General features: G+C 43.7%; 1 non-coding gene across 1 annotated transcript; it reads left to right on the top strand.

Annotated features, from left to right (window-relative positions):
- The first annotated feature begins 432 nt into the window (after positions 1–432).
- Positions 433–506, top strand: Trnas-uga. The gene has a single exon. It is a non-coding gene; the product is annotated as a tRNA-Ser (tRNA).
- The last annotated feature ends 17,286 nt before the right edge of the window (positions 507–17,792 follow it).

The raw sequence follows: 17,792 nt of genomic DNA on the forward strand, positions 1-17,792 counted from the left end.
GAAATATGAGAAGGGGCTTCTGCCACCTCTCAAGGTTAGTTAGGTTTAAGTAATTCTAAGGCTAGGGGACTGATGACCTCCACTGGCTGGAGTGGCCGAGCGGTTTAGGCGCTGCAGTCTGAAACCACGCGACCGCTGCGGTCACAGGTTCGAACCTGCCTCGGGCATAGATGTCTGTTATGTCCCTAGGTAAGTTAGGTTTAAGTAGTTGTATGTTCTAGAGGACTGATGACCACAGAAGTTAAGTCCCAAAGCGCTCAGAGCCATTGAACCATTTTTGAACTGATGGCCTCAGATGTTAAGTCCCATAGTGCTTAGAGCCATTTGAACCATTTGAATCTTGAAACTTCCTGGCAGATTAAAACTGTGTGCACCGACCGAGACTCGAAGTCGGGACCTTTGCCTTTCGCGGGCAAGTGCTCTACTGCAAGTGCTTTGGTAGCTCAGTGGGTAGAGCACTTGCCCGTGAAAGGCAAAGGTCCCGAGTTCGAGTCTCGGTCGGTGCACACAGTTTTAATCTGCCAGGAAGTTTCATATCTGCGCACACTCCACTGCAGAGTGAAAATCTCAATCATTTGAATCTTGCAGCGCAGTGATTTTCAGGTCAAATTTTCCCATTGTGTTGGTGAGTTGCTTTAATTTGCCTGTGATAGTGACGGTGTTAACATTAATTGTGCCAATAAAGTTTTTACGTTTCGTTTTGAGAGAGTGAGAAGTCTTTGAGGAGCTCCGATTCTTCTCCGCATGGTGTCCCTGATCCCCCATAATCCGATGATCAGGTGAATCCAGTCTACAGACTGGTGCCTGTCTAGTGACTCTGTGGTCGTCTTTTCCGTCATGCATTCAAGCTGAATTTTGATTTTTGTGGTGGTCTCTGTTGAGACCACAGGTGTACGTTTTTGTATGTTTTGAATTCGAGAAGGTTTTCGTAGAGCCACCTCAACTAGTGGAACAGACGCTGGCCACTGGCCGCCAGATGCTGAACAGGCACCATTGGGTTTGTGTTTTTTGTTGGTTTTTGGTCCTTCCTGGGTATTTCATTTCCCCAGTACCACCTATATCTAGGAAGCTTTCCCCTATCCGCCACGTGGGGAGGTGCCCGATAGGGGTATCAACATCAAAAAACGGGATATATACTAAATCGCCCATGCCCTTTTCAAAGGAACCATTCTCACAGTTGCCTTAGGTATTTCGAGAAACCACGGAAAACTTAATTCAAGCACTGCCCCTCCGGAATATGAATTCAGTGCCATTACCGTGGCGCCACCATGCTCGGCCAATATATTTTTTCCGAATTTTCCTAGTGGTAGGTGTTGGGCTGGTCTCCGTATGAACAACAAAATTTCAACACGTTTTCAACGAAATTACTCACACGCAAAACCAAAGTTTGCACAATACACAGACATGCGCTTGCGCATACAATTTTTTTCTCTTCAGGGTAAATGACAGTCGTGATGGAACGAAAGATACAAGATTTTTAAGGCTTTCGTGGCCACTTGTTGACAAACTGCCTATTGGCTTCTGTCTCGGGTCTTCGGCCGACGTTCATCTAATGATTTTACTGACGTTTCGCCAGCACGAGTGGCTGGCATTGTCAAAGCTTCACCCTCCATTGCCGGTGTTGAACTGGAGCCAAGCTCGCGGCCGCAGACTGTAAGAACCTGGCGCGCCAACATCCGAGGGCTTCTCCGCGGTCATTTCCGGTGCGGTTCTCCTCTTGCTACCTGCGACGGTCGTTCGCTGCAGCACGAGAAGCCAGGATCCGTTTACCTTTAAGGCTTTCCTCTTTCTTGTTGAAACTTTTCGCGTGTTTTTGTATTTCTACAGCTTCTCTGAACAAGCGCGTGTGATAGTGCTTCTCTACAGCCAGAACTTCCGTGTTGGCGAATTTTATTACATGGTCGGTCTCACTCTGTACGTGCTCTGCCACGGCCGATTTCTCCACCTGCCCCAACCTGCAATGTCGCTTATGCTCTTTGTTCCAGGTGTTAATTGATCGTCCAGTCATTTCGACATAAACTTTTACGCATGTGCATGGTATACGGTATATTCCCGACATTGCAAGTGGGCTCCTTTTCTCCTTTGCCGATCTAAGACACTCTTTGATCTTCCTTGTCGGTTTGAAAATCGTCTTTACGCCATGTTTGCGCAATATACGGCCGTTTCTGTCCGTCACTCTGGGAATGTATGGCAGAAAGGCCGTACCCCATATTTCTTTTTCTTATTCCCTACTTCACCGAGTGGCTCTGTTACACTTCTAATATAATTTGTGGAGTACCCATTGCTCCTCAGAACAGTTACCAGGTGTTGCATTTCTCGTCTGAGGTGCTGCGGCTCACATATTCGTCCTGCTCGCGTTACGAGGGTATTAATCACGCCTCTTTTCTGGCTCGGGTGGTGGTTTGATAGTTTGTGCAGGTATCGGTCCGTGTGTGTCGGTTTTTGATACACGCTGTTTCCCTGGTTTTCGCCGTCTCTTGTGACCAGCACATCTAGAAATGGCAGTTTCTTGTCGTTTTCTACTTCCATGGTAAATTTTATGTTGACATGGAGGCTGTTCAAGTGTCTTAGGAAGTCACTGAGCTGTTCTTCACCATGGCTCCACACCACGAAAGTATCATCGACGAATCTGTACCACACATTAGGTTTGCAAGTCGCCAAGTCCAGTGTCTGTGTTTAGAATTGTTCCATGAACAATTCGAAGCACAGGCACTGGACTCAGACAGATAGAAATACTTCGAAATGCCGAATTGTGAACTTGTGAGATTTCCTTGGTTTCTACAGAGAAGATGTAGTATGCGTTTAGAAGTGAATATTTCACGAACTCTGTTGTCGCTCATAACTAATTACGTGCAGTAGGGATCTATTGTTTTCCTGTTATTCAACTTATATTTTATTTACTTGCTGGACCATCGACACCAATAAGTGTTTTGCAGAAATATACCACATTCTGAAACGTACTTCTACTATCGTACTCATTAGTTAAAGTTGTTAAAACAGTACCTGCAGATTTTATATAACTGCAATCTTTCATTTATAAATGTCTATATTCATGTTGTATACTGTAGACTCAGCAGTATTTGGCTTGTAATGCGGCAACTACGTATCCCAGTCCCTAGACAACGAAACCAGTCAAAACTTTTAATATTTCAACTCTGAGTCGGAGGATACGTAGTTGAAGGCCGCTCATCACGCCATCATCATTTCATTATTTTAGAAAGCTCGCAATGGTCTTCCCTCTCGGTAGTGCCACGTGGCGGTATGGAGTCCGGTCTTAGTGCGACCGTACATTCCCGTGAGAACAGCTGTCACCAATCATGTACAGTGGCTACATCTTTGCCATATCTATATGCAGTATCGCAGAAGGAACATTAAGCTTCTCTAGCTATATTACACGACCTTATTCAAACTCACTGTGGTGTTCATATTGGCGTCTTTGTCACCTTAAAAGCATTCTTCACTAACATCAACTAAGGTAACTAATGCTGACGTCCGTCACAGCGCGTATTTAAAGCAAACCTGATTTTCATCCTCATTGCGCCACTTTTATGTGACTGGCTCGAATATACATCATCTTTTAGATATAGAAACAAGACTACCAACTTCCATTTATGTCGCACATCTCCACCTGGACGTTGTGATTTTTCTTTCCGCCAGTGTATATCACTAAGGACATTACTTCTTAAATTTTCTCTTGCTTCGTCAGCTAAGTATTTAATTCTAATTTTTCTGCTACATTTAGAAAGTGGTTGATAAAATACTTATAACTTGTCAACTATCAGTCATAAAATTGGCATTCAGTTTAATTGTGATAGTGTCTTGTTCACTGTCCTGCCGGCCGCTATAGCCGAGCGGTTCTAGGCTCTTCAGTCTGGAACCGCGCGACGGCTACGGTGGCGGGTTCGAATCCTGCCTCGGGCATGGACGTGTGTCATGTCCTTAGGTTAGTTAGGTTGAAGTAGTTCTAAGTTCGAGGGGACTGATGATCTCAGCTGTTAAGTCCCATAGTGCTCAGAGCCATTTCACTGTCTTGTCGCCTTGTCTCCCATTTCATAATGTCTAATATAGTTGTCTTACAATCTGTGTCATCAAATTTTGTGATGATGTACGTACTTCCTTACATTTTAACGACTGTCCTTCATACATTACAAACTTTTTGTACAATCCAAGCAGTGTTGGATGTTGACTGGTTCTGGTTTTCATATAAATTTCTACTTTCCTCTTGCGTGTTATTTTAATTCTTTTTGTTATCCATGGGTTATTGTATCTTTAATGGAATTTCTGGGTAACTTCCCAGGAAAGCTACTTTCGAATAATAACATTTACTATGGAACATATTGCATTTCACGTTATCATCTCTTCCCATATATATATCCTACCACATGATGTCCTTTAACTTAGCTTTAAAATGTTTGTCCTAGTCTCATTAATAGGCGTCACTGCTTTCTAGAAAAATACCCTAGAGCTGTAAGATGCTACTATGGTTTACTAGCCGCCCATGTGTGTGTATTGGAGTGACCTGGGCTAGTATCCAGCTAGAGAAAGAAGGGTTTATTTGCTTCAGTTTGGAGCTGATGGGCCTTCCCTAATCCTCCTAAATGAGTTGTGACTGGAGTCTACATAGTCAATTTTCCTCATGATGCAAGGTGATTCCATTAACCGTTGCAGAAAAAGGTCTTTGTGTCCTGACAGGAGGCAGCACGTTACAGAAGCTCTGTAAGCAGGAGCAGGAAATGGCCAATAAGAATGCCTACATTCTACTCCTGGTTTTGACTGGCTGAAAGGCCTATGTGTTGAATAATTTCGTAGAGCGGTTTAGAGCTCACGAATTTTAGCAGTCAGCCAGCAGCCCTTGTGAAGATGAGGTGGAAGGTCGGGGCGGAGTTCGTCTTTTTAACTTTTTAGCATTTTGGAATCTAGAGTTAGTGATCCTTTGTCGTCAACGAAGTTACTTTTCTGGTACAGAAAGCCTCCAAGCACTCGTAAGTGTATTCCTGTGTGTAGGTGTCGAATTTTTCTTACGCAGTTTCATGTTTTTCTCTGTGAACGTTGCAAATTAGTCAAGGTGGATTTTCTTGATAGAAAGAAACTAACTAACTCATAGCTAGCGGGAGGTGGTGTGGGATAAAATTCACGAACTTGTCTATGGCTAATTCATACCTATTAACTTGATTTGTTTCCGTGAACATTTGAGAGATGTTTTATGTACTTTTAACTATGCACTTTCGTTGTTGCGATTATCAGCAGGAGTTGCTAGTAACCCAGCAGTTTGCAAACTCATATCTCAGTCTACAGCAGATCGTTTTAGAGTGAACATCTTCTCTGAACCGAGCGAGTTGACGCAGTCGTTAGCTCACTCAGCGCTCTCTCGGGAGGACGAAGGTTCAAATCCGCGTCCGGCCATCCAGATTTAGGTTTTCTGTGATTTCCTTAAATCACTCCAGGCAAAGTCCAGGATGGTTCCGTTGAAAGGGCACGGACGATTTCCATCCCCATCCTTGGCATTATCCGAGCTTGTGCTCCGTCCCTAATGACTTCCATGTCGACGGGACGCTAAACCCAATCTTCGTTCCTTCTTCTTTTCATGTCCTCCGATGAGATTGCAGTTTCAGTAAGTAAAATGGGAGGGAAATTGTTACTTCTGAACGGTAGAACCCTCAGGTTTCCAAAATTATTGAAAAGTGGTGTAGCACGATGGACGTGCAAAGTTGAGGATTGCAGAAGCTTTATTAAAACGGTTTCTATTGAGGAGCTGTATGTTGTGGAGATTCAAGACGTCCACAATCACGTGCAAATACCTTGTAACAAAATTTGGAGGCAAAAAAACAAAAACAAAAAAGAACTGTAATCTAAAGAGAAGAGCCACAGAAGATACCCATGAGAGATCATCAAAGCTAATTTAGAATCAGTTTAAAGGAGGAGATACGCAAGAAATAACAATCGGAGACGTCGACAGCTATCATAATCCTATTTACAAAGCTAGGCGGAAAATTCTGCCGAAATTGCCAGTGAGTGCTGAAGAGGTTCATGAGGTGATCAACACGCTAAATGTGGAAACAACACACGGAAAAAATTTCTTCCTAGATACCGAGATAAAACTTATAACCTTAAAATACTTTCTCAGTGTGACACAATATATGTTGACAGAAACTTTCAAGTGATGTACAAAGTTTCTTTGTTAGTTGCTTACAGTACTTGATTTGGTTAATGGACACTATATTCCAATGGATTTTTCTTATTTAGAAAACTTCGTCTTGTCACTGTGTCTTTCAAACAGTTGTCGATAAATGTAACGATCTAGGTCTGAAATTTTCACCATCAACTATGTTTTCAGCCTTCGAAGGCAGCATAATGAAAGCTGCAAGTGAAGTCTGAACTGATATAAGAAATCAAGGATGAAACTCTCATTTAACAGAGAGCTGGTGGCGAAAAATACAGACATTGGGACTGGCACAGGACTTTTAAGAAAGAAATGAAATTGCTTTACCAATGCTGGATCCTGAAATTGTTGGTGAATCTTTGGTTGAGAATTTCATGTCAGCGATGCCTACATTGAGAAAATTGCAAACGTTTTGCGATTACTTAATGGAAACTTATATAGAAGAAAATGCACTCTTTCCTCCGTCTGTGTAGGTAGAACTAAGATATAATAAACAGCAAACTACTAATGCTTGTGAAACTTTCCACAACAAGTATAAGTTAATAGTGAGTTATACTCCTGTAGTCCAGACATTTGCAGATTTATTGCGCTGATGAAACAAATTCAGCTCTACTCTACAAATGTAATAAATTCGTCGAAAACCAAGAAAAGAGTTAGGAACTGACCAGACTTGACATTCATGGTAGAGCTAGCGGCAAATTTCAAAGCTGGAAAAGTTTCCAGATTTCAGTATGTGAAATTGGTTTCCTACAAAATGAAACCACGAATTACACACTACAAAATGTTAGTTTTAGATGTACATTAGGGGCACATTAGGATATAAATGAAGAAATTTTGTAAATATTATTCAAAAATACTAAAGAAATTAAATATGTAAATATTTTTGGCATGTGAAACTGTTCGCTTCCTCGCGGTCCAGTTTCGGTAGCTGTAATCTAACTGGTATTCTCAACATACATTTTCTTTAATGATGTTCGTTTTAACAACGTGAGCTTATTCCCTGGAATTAGCATTTTTCATTTAATTACTGGTAATACTATACAGAAATGCAGTCAGTCCATTCATTTAGATCACGCCTCCCTCACTCTTGTGCATAAAGGTGTACAGTATTTTCCTGCATCCCTCCTCAGTAAGTTACCGCGAGATATCATAGATATTAGCCGTAATCGTCACAGTTCCCAATATAAATTGAAGAATATCGTCTCCTTTTATCATGTCTTGTAGTTCTGAGGAGAAATTTCAGCCAGTTCCTGTGTTTCATTGCTATTTTTCTAGTTTATATACAGCAATTTTACGGACTTTTTACGATCTAACGAACCTTGACGAGTAAGAAATGAAATGCTCATTTCACATTTAACGAAATTCCCGACAAATGCGAAAGTTTTACAGCTTCTGCTATAAGTGCATATGTTAGAAGGCTTTGCTTGCCTTTTCGCAAAGTTTAGACTGAAGAATCGGCCGGAATGAGCGGCGTTTTCTGGCCAGAAGATGTCCGCGTGAAAACGCTAATGGCTCCGAGGGCTGGCTGCACACTCCGGCATCATTGCCCAATGCGCTGAAGGGCAGTCATTATAGAGGGTGGCAAGAAAATAGGGCTTCAAGGTCATCTCACCGTCTTACAGCATTGCCAGTTTTTAATAGTGATAATTTCAAATGTTCATTAAAACCGACTGCATAGTAAAAATGTAGTCGCTGGTGAATTTTCGTTCTGTAGGACTGCGAAGAAACTTCCTGCGAGAAATTTGTTAAGAAAACTACAAAATTATTTTTGGTAACATTTCATTCATCATTATTGTATCGTATCACGTACAAAGGCAAATTACTTCCGCGATATTCCGAGCGCAGCAGTGCGCGAGGCGCGAGCCGTTGTAGGCCCTCGCGAAGAGTTATGTTCGGACGGCTCACTTCAATATGACCTCTAGTATTCCCTACTTCCTGAAAATGTTTTATTGGCTGCCAATACATATCCTTTGTCATTGCATCCATCACTCAAAATGCCAATATACGCTACGCAAAAGTAATTGTAGTTATTTTGAAGCCAATATTTTCACTGAAGTCAAGCAAAATATTTGTTTGAAAGGTTTTGTGAAACCAAGTTTTATCTAAATTAGCTGTAAGGCTATTATTCTCAGCACCCAATACGTGCTTGGTACACAAAAACCTGATTCTTACTACTGAAATGTCCCTGTCTTGTGTTGCAAATTTCGTCCATCATTACAGTTTCTGAATTAAAACCCAAGTGGGCGGAGAAGACAGTACATTGAAGTGATTGGCCAGAATAATCAACTTTATCATGGACACTACCCTGTATTTCTCTAGCCATCGGATACTATCCTCTGTCATACTAAATTAATACATTTCTACGTTCTATCTTTTTGTAAAAGTCATCAAATATCATAGATTTCTATGCTCTTCTTGGAGAATCAGAATAGGTGCTGGGACTGTTCTGAAGGTACTGCACTGTTTACATATACAGTCGATACAGAAGCACCTCAACGTTTTGTAGTTTTATGAACTGCATTACCCTTACTACGAAACAGCCAGTAAATCCTTCTATAAAAAATAGGAGTTAAATTTCGAATGTACAAGTAAAGCGAATGCAGTACGATTATATCCGAATGTAAAGACATTCGATACAGGTTTTTAGGAAAAACTGTTTTTAATTAATGGATAACTGACAGTCTTATTTAATTGACAGTTGATGTCGAGTAAACTAATTGCCACCACTTGTGATAAATTTATCAGACCTCTACTGTAAGGGGAAAACATTCGCAGTATGTCCTTTATAACTGAAATAAATAGACAAACATTTAAATGAAGTCACCTTTTTACATAGACAGCACTTACCTTAACTGAAGTATCTTCTGGCTCCGTGTCTTCAGATTCACTGTCGCTTGTTTCAGCCAGGAATATCATCACAGATTCCACTATGGTGTCTCTTAAAACCTGGTCCAAGAAATCAGTTTCTTGCAATGCTTCTGCATGTTTTACGCTCCTCTCCCGGTCCTGCTGACTAACGTTGTCAAGAGCTTCGTGTGTTAACTTCTCGACATTAGGAAGTTTGAAAGTAGTATTTCTTTTCCATACTTCTGGCTTTACTTGGTGTCCCATTTAGTTTGCCAGTTGATCTAATTCGTAAGTCTTTTTGACACCTACGATTTCTTCATTAGACAGGAGTTCATTCTTCGTTTCATCGACTGAAAATGAAACATTCTCTCTCTGTAACCACTCCATAACGTCTGCCTTGCGCCAATTTGAACGTGGCAGCTTTCCTATCTGAATGGAGTGGTAGCAGGCGTTATCCGTCCCGATAATTGACCCTTCTTCCACTGCAGACAACGGTCGAGAAAACCAATTCTTAAAAACTTCTCCATTCATTTCTGAATGGTAATCGGATTGGCAAGAACTTTTCTCACCACGAAAAACAAGTTTGGTCTCTGTTACGAGGCCTGTGGTTAATGATCCAGCGTGGGCACCGATTAATCGACCACCTCTACCAGTAGGCACTTTCAAACCGCCGTTTCCTGTGGAGTCATACCAGATATACTTACTGGTGTGGTTCTGTGAAGCCCAAGTTTCATCCAAGTACACTACAGGCCTGCTGTCTTCAGCACACAGGAAGTGCATTCTATGCAATACCTTCGCTCTTGGTGCTGCAATGTCTCTGCGTTCCACTACGAATTTCCGTCCATCATTACACTTCTTGAATCGGAAGCCAAGGGAGCGGAGAAGACGAAGAACAGAGGTCTCTGAGCCCGAGTAATTAATTTTTTCACGGAGGTCAGCCTGTATATTTTTAGCAGTTGGGTACTCTCCTCTGTCGTAATATCCAAGTACAGTTCTACGTACGAGCTCTTCGTTACAATCGTCAAAGTCGGTTGATTTCTGTTCGCGTTCGTATCCCTTTATTGGAGAATCAACACTCATTCATGTCTGGAGATTCTGCCAATGACATGGATTTGCTAATATGGCCTACAGTTGACTCTGAGACACCACACGCTTTAGCAGTAGGTTTATGAATTTTCGCAAAATTTAAGTTATTCTCGCTTCTTCATTGTCAGCCAGATCAGGAAAAACCTTGAGTACATTCGATATGATAATTTTCGATTGTTTACGAATGCCTTTCAGCCCTTTATGCACACCAACCGGAGGAGTACTACAAGTAGGCCATTGCTCCTGCACTGTTGTTCACCACCGAACACATGTCAAAGCACCTTTCTAAAGGCAGTAGACATTAAGATCAGGTGTGAACACTCTATATAGCATGGTAACACTGAGCTTTCAGTTGCTCTGACCTGCCACACTGCTGACAGTACCTACATGGCAACAAAGCCGAGAGGCAGGTGAATCACAGCCTGCAGCCCCTGCTGGCGGCAGGCAGCGGCCGTGACCTTGAGGACTTTCGTGCCGGCCACTATAGCTGCTTCAGATGGGAGGTATGGGTTCCATTCTCTTCTGGACCCTTACAGGCTCAGGAGGAACGGCTAACACTTTTGTGACTGCGAGATCAGTGAGTCCTGCACCTGTTATCATTTATAGGATCCAGCTGTCTCGCTGTCCAGTGAAAACAGTTGAACCTCCACAAACCTCCCGTGAGTGTGTGCTGTAGCTGCTCCCATTTCATCCTGGTCAACTTTAATACTGCAATCTAAGTTGCTACTGAGGCTTTTCCTGCTGCCTCTGCTACAGGCACCTGATCTTTTTTCATCAAAATCTCTACACAAATCCCATATCTTCTCTGTCACCTGGTTAAATTTGGCATTAGATCTCATCATACTCATGACCTCGTGTTGTATACCTAACATTTCTTGTGACATCTGGTCTAGACCCCTCCCATGATGGCTTACTAGCAGCAACACTTTTTACTTTCTGCTTGACTTTTTGCCGACCTGGCCCTAAAATCCCTCCTGCTATTCTGCTGCACTCTACTTCGCTCAAAACCTGGATGAGTTTTTGCTTCTATTTTAGTTAAAAAGTCAAACTGATAGCTAACATGAAAAGACTGATGCTTGGCACGAAAGTAGAATTTGCTGCGATTGATGGTGGAAAATATATTCCAGAGCTTTGGATACAGTTGATAATATGGTAATGGCCGATAATCAAAATGTGATTGTGGATTTTGATTCTTAGCGATAGATCGGACCATTTTTATCTTCCGCTGAAATTTATATATCGGTTTCACGAGAGAAGAATCGAATATTCCTGTTAAGACTGATGATGCATACGTTTAATCACTGTAAGTAGGTAACGTAAGGTATCGTGGCGTTCAGGATTTGTTTGTCTAAGATATATGGTGACATGACCAGGTTTTGAGTATAAATTGTTCTTTTGTAGCAGACTTTTATTAATATTGGGCCATGGCACTTATAATCACTAAATCGTTTTCTTTTAAATTCATCTCTGATTTTTACAAAATGTATCTTTTTTCCAGTGGCGAACTTGTCACATGTGGGCTCGCAGACCATTGTTAAGACGAATGGGCTCGTAACATACTGTGACATATAACAATAACAAATGTGATAATTTCATGTCTGAAACTGAAATTACAGCCAGAATTAACGACTTAGATTAATGAATTTACGAGCTTAAAGAACACGTGGTAAGTCACTATGAGGTAACACCGGATGTATCTAATCTACTGGTCTCACGTTTTATGTCACTTAGTTTGATTATCGTATCAGAGGACGCGTAACACAGTATTTCAACAGTATTAAAGAAATATATCAGTAAGCATTCCGAGCAGAAGCTTGATTTTTTTAATGAAACATGACGTTTAATGCTTACGCTGCTTATTTTGTTCTGTACTAACTGCTCTCGATTTTCGCTTTAAGAACTCTTTGTCAGCTCCCCAGGGAGCTCACAACTCTTTTATGAGTGTGTACATGGCTACCACAGGGTCACAGCCTTTTTAGTATTACTTCCTTTGCGCGCCGCGTGCTTGTCCTTCCACTATCCCTTTCTCCCTAGGCCTCAAGATTCCACTTCTAGAATATTCTAAGACTTTTCATTCAATAAACACATGGTCCCCATTGGTGGGTCTGATCTGCCACCAATTTTCAAAATTCTCCAGAAGTGCGGATCGTACAGGGAAGGTCGCCCAGTGCAGTGTGTGCTCCACCTTTGTGCGTTTATATCTGTGAACCCTTCGCCTTAATACAGTAATACACAAAAATCACAGCACAGTAGCCATCCTGTTTTGGGGGGGGGGAGGGGAGGGGTCGTCAAGTACCTGCATAATGGTAGCCTCCTGACTACACAGGGATCGCACTGTTGCTGCCTGAGCTGAGTACTCCCCATGCATGCCAAAGAGTGGATGCTTGCCTTAACTGGGGCAAGTGGACTCTGAGCAACAGATTACTGGCCAGGAAGCCATTGTTGAGGATGGGTGGCACCCATGGCGAGAGCCCTGATTAGGAGTGAATGGCACCATGGCGGATCAGCAGCAAATGAAGTGGACGAAGTTATCTCCCGCTGGTGGTCATATGTCTCCAGCAGTCTCTATGAAAAAACAATCTTCTTTCATTACAGAGATATATTACCCTACAATGTTCCCTTCACTGGCTGCGCCGTGGGAGGAATGTAGGGCTAAGTGGCAAACAGAACAATACTCCTCGCAATACTAAGTCTGTACAAGGACTGATGGTGATTCCTTCTTGGCCACAAAGTCCTTGTTCTTAGTGGAGAACTTACAAGACATGTTTGGGGAAGTGGCAACCATCTCTAAAATGAGAAGTGGGTCAGTTCTGATCAAAACAGTATCCCCTGCCCAGTTGTGTGCACTGCTCGCTTGTAAGAAGCTGAGTTACGAGACTGTCACTCCCCACAACAGTCTAAATTTAGTTCAGGGTACCATTTTCCACAGAGAACAGCTCTTACAATGTGATGATGAGCTGCACACAAATTTGGAGTGATGGGATGTACACTTTGTCCATAATGTACTCAGGGGTCATCAAAAGATTATAGGTTTTACTCCAGTGCCTACATCTCAGCCGTTGAGGGCGATTCATTGATTGACAAGTTCAAGCATACTGAAGCAATGTCAAACCCTATGTTCCGCCCCATATTAGGGGCTTCAAGTGCTTGAAAAAATTTGGGCAAACGTCTTTGTGTTGCAATGCTAGCCCCATCCTTAGAGATTGTGGATAAGTGCTGCATGTGAATGCTTCCTGTGCCCGCCCCCCCCCCCCTTTCCATACCAGCCACCAGTGTAGAAAGAACTATTCTCCTTTCTCACCGAATTACGCTGTTTTCCAGAGAGAAAGGAAAATTCAAGAATACAAGACTCTGGAAACACTCAGCTACCAAGAGGCCAAGAAGAAGGATGAGTGGTTGCACCCAGCATGTCAACTAATGTCATATGCTACAGCTATGATGACGGTGCTCCTGCCTATTACATCTCCTAGAGTGTGCCCTCAGGGCCACCCAATATGCCTGCCCTTGTGATAGTTGGGGGCCCCTGTTACTGCTTCCCACAAGCATACCTTGGATGAATGGCTTCCCACCCACCAGACACCAGCCACTGGCTGAAGGCTGCTGATCACAGGGCTTTACCTGGAACTGATTCAGAGAAGCCCTCGCAATCGTCAGGATTCTCTAAGGAGAGAAAAGACAAGAAAAAGTTCTCCAAGAAGAAGGGCATTCCGGCGGCCCCTATGCCACCAGATGCCACCTGTTCCACTCCTGTATACGAGGCACACGTTCCGATGGCCCCTAAGACCCCTGTTCGTGCTACGCAACGGAAGCTGGAACCTATGTATACTGATGCCACAACCCTTCAAACAGCGGCAGCAGGTGACCCTAAGGCATAATCTGTCCCTTTGGTCCCTTCATGGTCTCACTGTACAACATTATTCTCCAGTGGAACTGTAACAGTTTTTTCCATCAGCTGGCTGAACTACCACATTTTTAAGCACATCGCCTGCCTTCTGCATTGCCTTTCAGGAGACTTGGTCTCCAGTGACACAGACCCAAGCCCCTCATGGATACTCGGAATATTGTAAGAATCGTGCGGCCTCTGACAGAGTATTGGGTAGGGTTTGCAAATATGTTCTAGACGCTCTATATAGTGAACTCATGCCTCTTAACACCCCTTTGGAGGCTGTGGCTTTTCAGGTAAGAGCGTTACAGGATATTACCATCTGCAATGTTTACCTTCCTCCTGATGGCGAATTGTCTCAGAAGATACCGTTTGCATTGGTTTCCCAGTTCCCCTCACCTTTCCTGAGCTTTGGCGATTTCAACGCCCACAACGCTTTATGGGGTGGAACTGTGGTCTATGACTGCAATAAAGACTTCGAAAATTTACTGGTACAACTTGATCTTTGCCTCTTGAATACCTGTACCCAATACACTTCAGTGTGGCACACACAACCTACTTGGCCCCAGACCTTTCCATTTGTAGCCCTTGTCGTTTCCAATCCATTCAGCTGAGGTTCCACGATGAACTGTGTGGTAAAGACCACTTCCAATCTTTCTGTCCCTCCCTCCGTGTCACTCCCCTGGACGCCTGCCCAGATGGGCTCTCAACAATGCTGACTGGGATGCTTTCGCCTCTGCTGTCGATCTTGCTCCCTGCTGCATGGAGATATCGATGAGGCAGGCTAAAATACAACTACAGTCATTCCTTCGGAAGCTGATTTAGTGATCGTCTGTTCCTTGGGCCTGCCCTGATGGAAGGCAGTACCTTGGTGGTCCTCGGAAATTGCAGAAACCATCTGAGATCATAGGCTGGCTCTCCAGCGCCATAAGCAGCATCCACTGATGGAACACCTCATTGCCTTTAAGTGTCTCCATGCCTGGGTCTGTCACCTAACAAATAGATGGAAGCAAGAAAGCTGGGAATGGTACATTTCAACCACTGGACCGTCTACATCCCCTCCGCAGGTTTGGGCTATGATCAGACATCACTCTATGGATACCAGACACCTGTAGGAGTACCTGGTATTACCTTGAATGGCACTGTCCATACTGATCTAGACACTGTCACCGAACATTTTTCTCTGCACTATGCTTAAGCGTCAGCGCCTGAGCATTATCAAACTGCCTTTCGTGTCCTAAAACAGCGCTTGAAGCGAAAGCATTATCTTTTACTACACACAATCTGGAGCCATATAATGCCCTATTCAGTGAGTGGGAATTCGTCAGTATCCTCGCCCACTGCCCTAATACAGCCCCAGAGCAAGACCACATCCACAACCAAATGATCAAGCTTCATATCATTGCCATCTATAGCAGCATGTAGGGCGAAGGCGAGTTCCCATCACGATAGCGAGAAAATATCATTGTCCCAGTACTGAAACTGGGGAAGCACCCTCTAGAGATGGACAGTTATCGCCCAATAAGTCTCACCAATGTTCTCTGTAAGTTGTTTGAACGCATGTTGAGCTGTTGGCTGTGTAGGTTACTTGAGTCTTGGGGTCTTCTGGCTCCACCCCCAGGTGGTTTTTGGCGTGGCCGTTCCGCTACTGATCATCTGGTTTACCTGGAGTCTGCCATCTGACCAGCTTTTGCCTGATATCAACACACTATAGCTGTATTCTTCGACCTGAAAAAGGCTTATTGCGCCACATGGCCACACCACATCCTTGTTACCTTACATGAGAGGTGTCTCTGGAGTCTGCTCCCTATTTTATACAGAACTTCCTGTTAAACCATATGTTCTGGGTTCGAGTTGATGCTCCCCCCCCCATATCCAAGAGAATATTTCACCTGCCTCGAGATGACTGGGTGTTTGTGTTGCCTTCATCATTTCATCATCATTCATGAAAGGGGCGATGTTGGACCGAGCAATGCTTGGGAATCTGAACAGGCGCTGATAACTGTGCAGTTGAGCGCCCCACAAACAAAACATCATCATCATCATCATCATCATCATCATCATCATCCAAGAAAAAAATGGTTCAAATGGCTCTGAGCACTATGGGACTTAACATCTGAGGTCATCAGTCCCATACAACTTAGAACTACTTAAACCAAACTAACCTAAGGACATCACACACATACATGCCCGAGGCAGGATTCGAACCTGCGACCGTAGCGGTCACGCGGTTCCAGACTGAAGAGCCTATAACCGCTCGGCCACAACGGTCGGCTCATCATCCAAGAGAATAAGGTCTCAGAAGGCTCTATACTGCTATCTAGTAGCCATCAATAGTCTAGCAGTAATTGTGGGGTCCTCAGTATCACCCTCCTCGTATGTTGACGACTTTGCTTCTACTATTCCTCCTCTAGTGTGGGTGTCGCTGAACGTCGACTGCAAGGCGCCATAAGAAAGGCGCAGGCGTGCGCCCTCACCAACAGCTTCTGATTTTCCGCAACCAAGAGTCCCGTCATGCTCTTCTGTCGACATCTACCAATCACGCTCAGGCAGAAAACTTTACTTCGACGACCAGCTACACAGTGTGGTGGAGACTTCTCGCATTTTAGAACTGGTCTTCGATTCTCGGATGACATGGATTTCCAATCTTCGCCAGCTTACGTGAAAGTGCTGGCTGCACCTTAACACACCTTGCTGTCCTAGTAACACCAGCTGGGTTGCAGATTGCACTATCCTTCTGCAACTTTATCAAGCCCTGATACAATTCCACCTCTAGCTGCTAAAAAGAACTGGCGCATGGTTCGGCATCACCTTCAGCATTGCAGATACTGGATCCAATACACCACTGCGAGGTTCGACTTTCGACAGTAGACTTTTGAATTGGCCCTGTGAACAGCTTATGAGGAGGCTGGGGTCTCTCCATTGCGGATCAGGTGCTAACAAAAGCTTATCAGTTATGCTACCCTCGTTTGCACTCCCCTAATCATCTGAACTATCATCTCCTCTTTCCAAACATGGTAATCCATCTCCCACAATGGTGGCCCCAATCAGAGATAACTATCGCAATCTTCATCCAGTTTATCCTCTCTCAACTACAGTTGTTTCCTCTTCCACCTCTCCTCTTGATTCACCCTATACACCTTTGTAGTGTATTCCTCGGCCACAGCTTCGTTTTGACCTATCACAAGGTCTGGAAGACTTGGTTGGACATGAGGCCCTCCACCGGCAATTTTTGTCCGTCCTTGACGCATCCCACGGTTCACAAGTCATCTACACTGATAGTTCGATGGTTGCTGGTCGTGTAGGCTTTGCTTATACTCATCGGGACATACTGACCTGCTCACCTTGTCGAATGGCTGTTGTGTTCCATTGTGGAGTTGGTAGCCATCTCGGATGCTGTTGAGCATATCTGTTCCTGCATTGATGAAGTCCTTTCTCTTCTGCAGCGACTCCTTGAACAGTTTTCAAGTTCTTGACCAGTCCTACCCTCACCATCCCTCGGTCATTGCTTTCCAGGACTATCTGTATGCCACTGAACAGAATCACCTTCGTCTCGACAGCAGGCCGCATTGGGATCCTGGAGAATGAACTCTCTTATAGTTTGGCCAAACATGCTACCAGTAAACCAACTCTTGAGATCAGAATTCCGGAAACAGACCGCCAATCACTATTATGTCGTCAAGTTTTAGGTGCCTGGCATACAGAATGGCTCACCCTGACTTCAACAAATGAACTATGAGTGCTTAAGGAGACTACAAATGTGTGGAGGTGGTTTATGCAGGCCTCTCATAAGGACCCTACTGTCCTTTGCCGGAT

Source organism: Schistocerca piceifrons, chromosome X (genome assembly GCF_021461385.2).
Source record: "Schistocerca piceifrons isolate TAMUIC-IGC-003096 chromosome X, iqSchPice1.1, whole genome shotgun sequence".
In the NCBI taxonomy this organism is placed as follows: Eukaryota; Metazoa; Arthropoda; class Insecta; order Orthoptera; family Acrididae; genus Schistocerca; species Schistocerca piceifrons.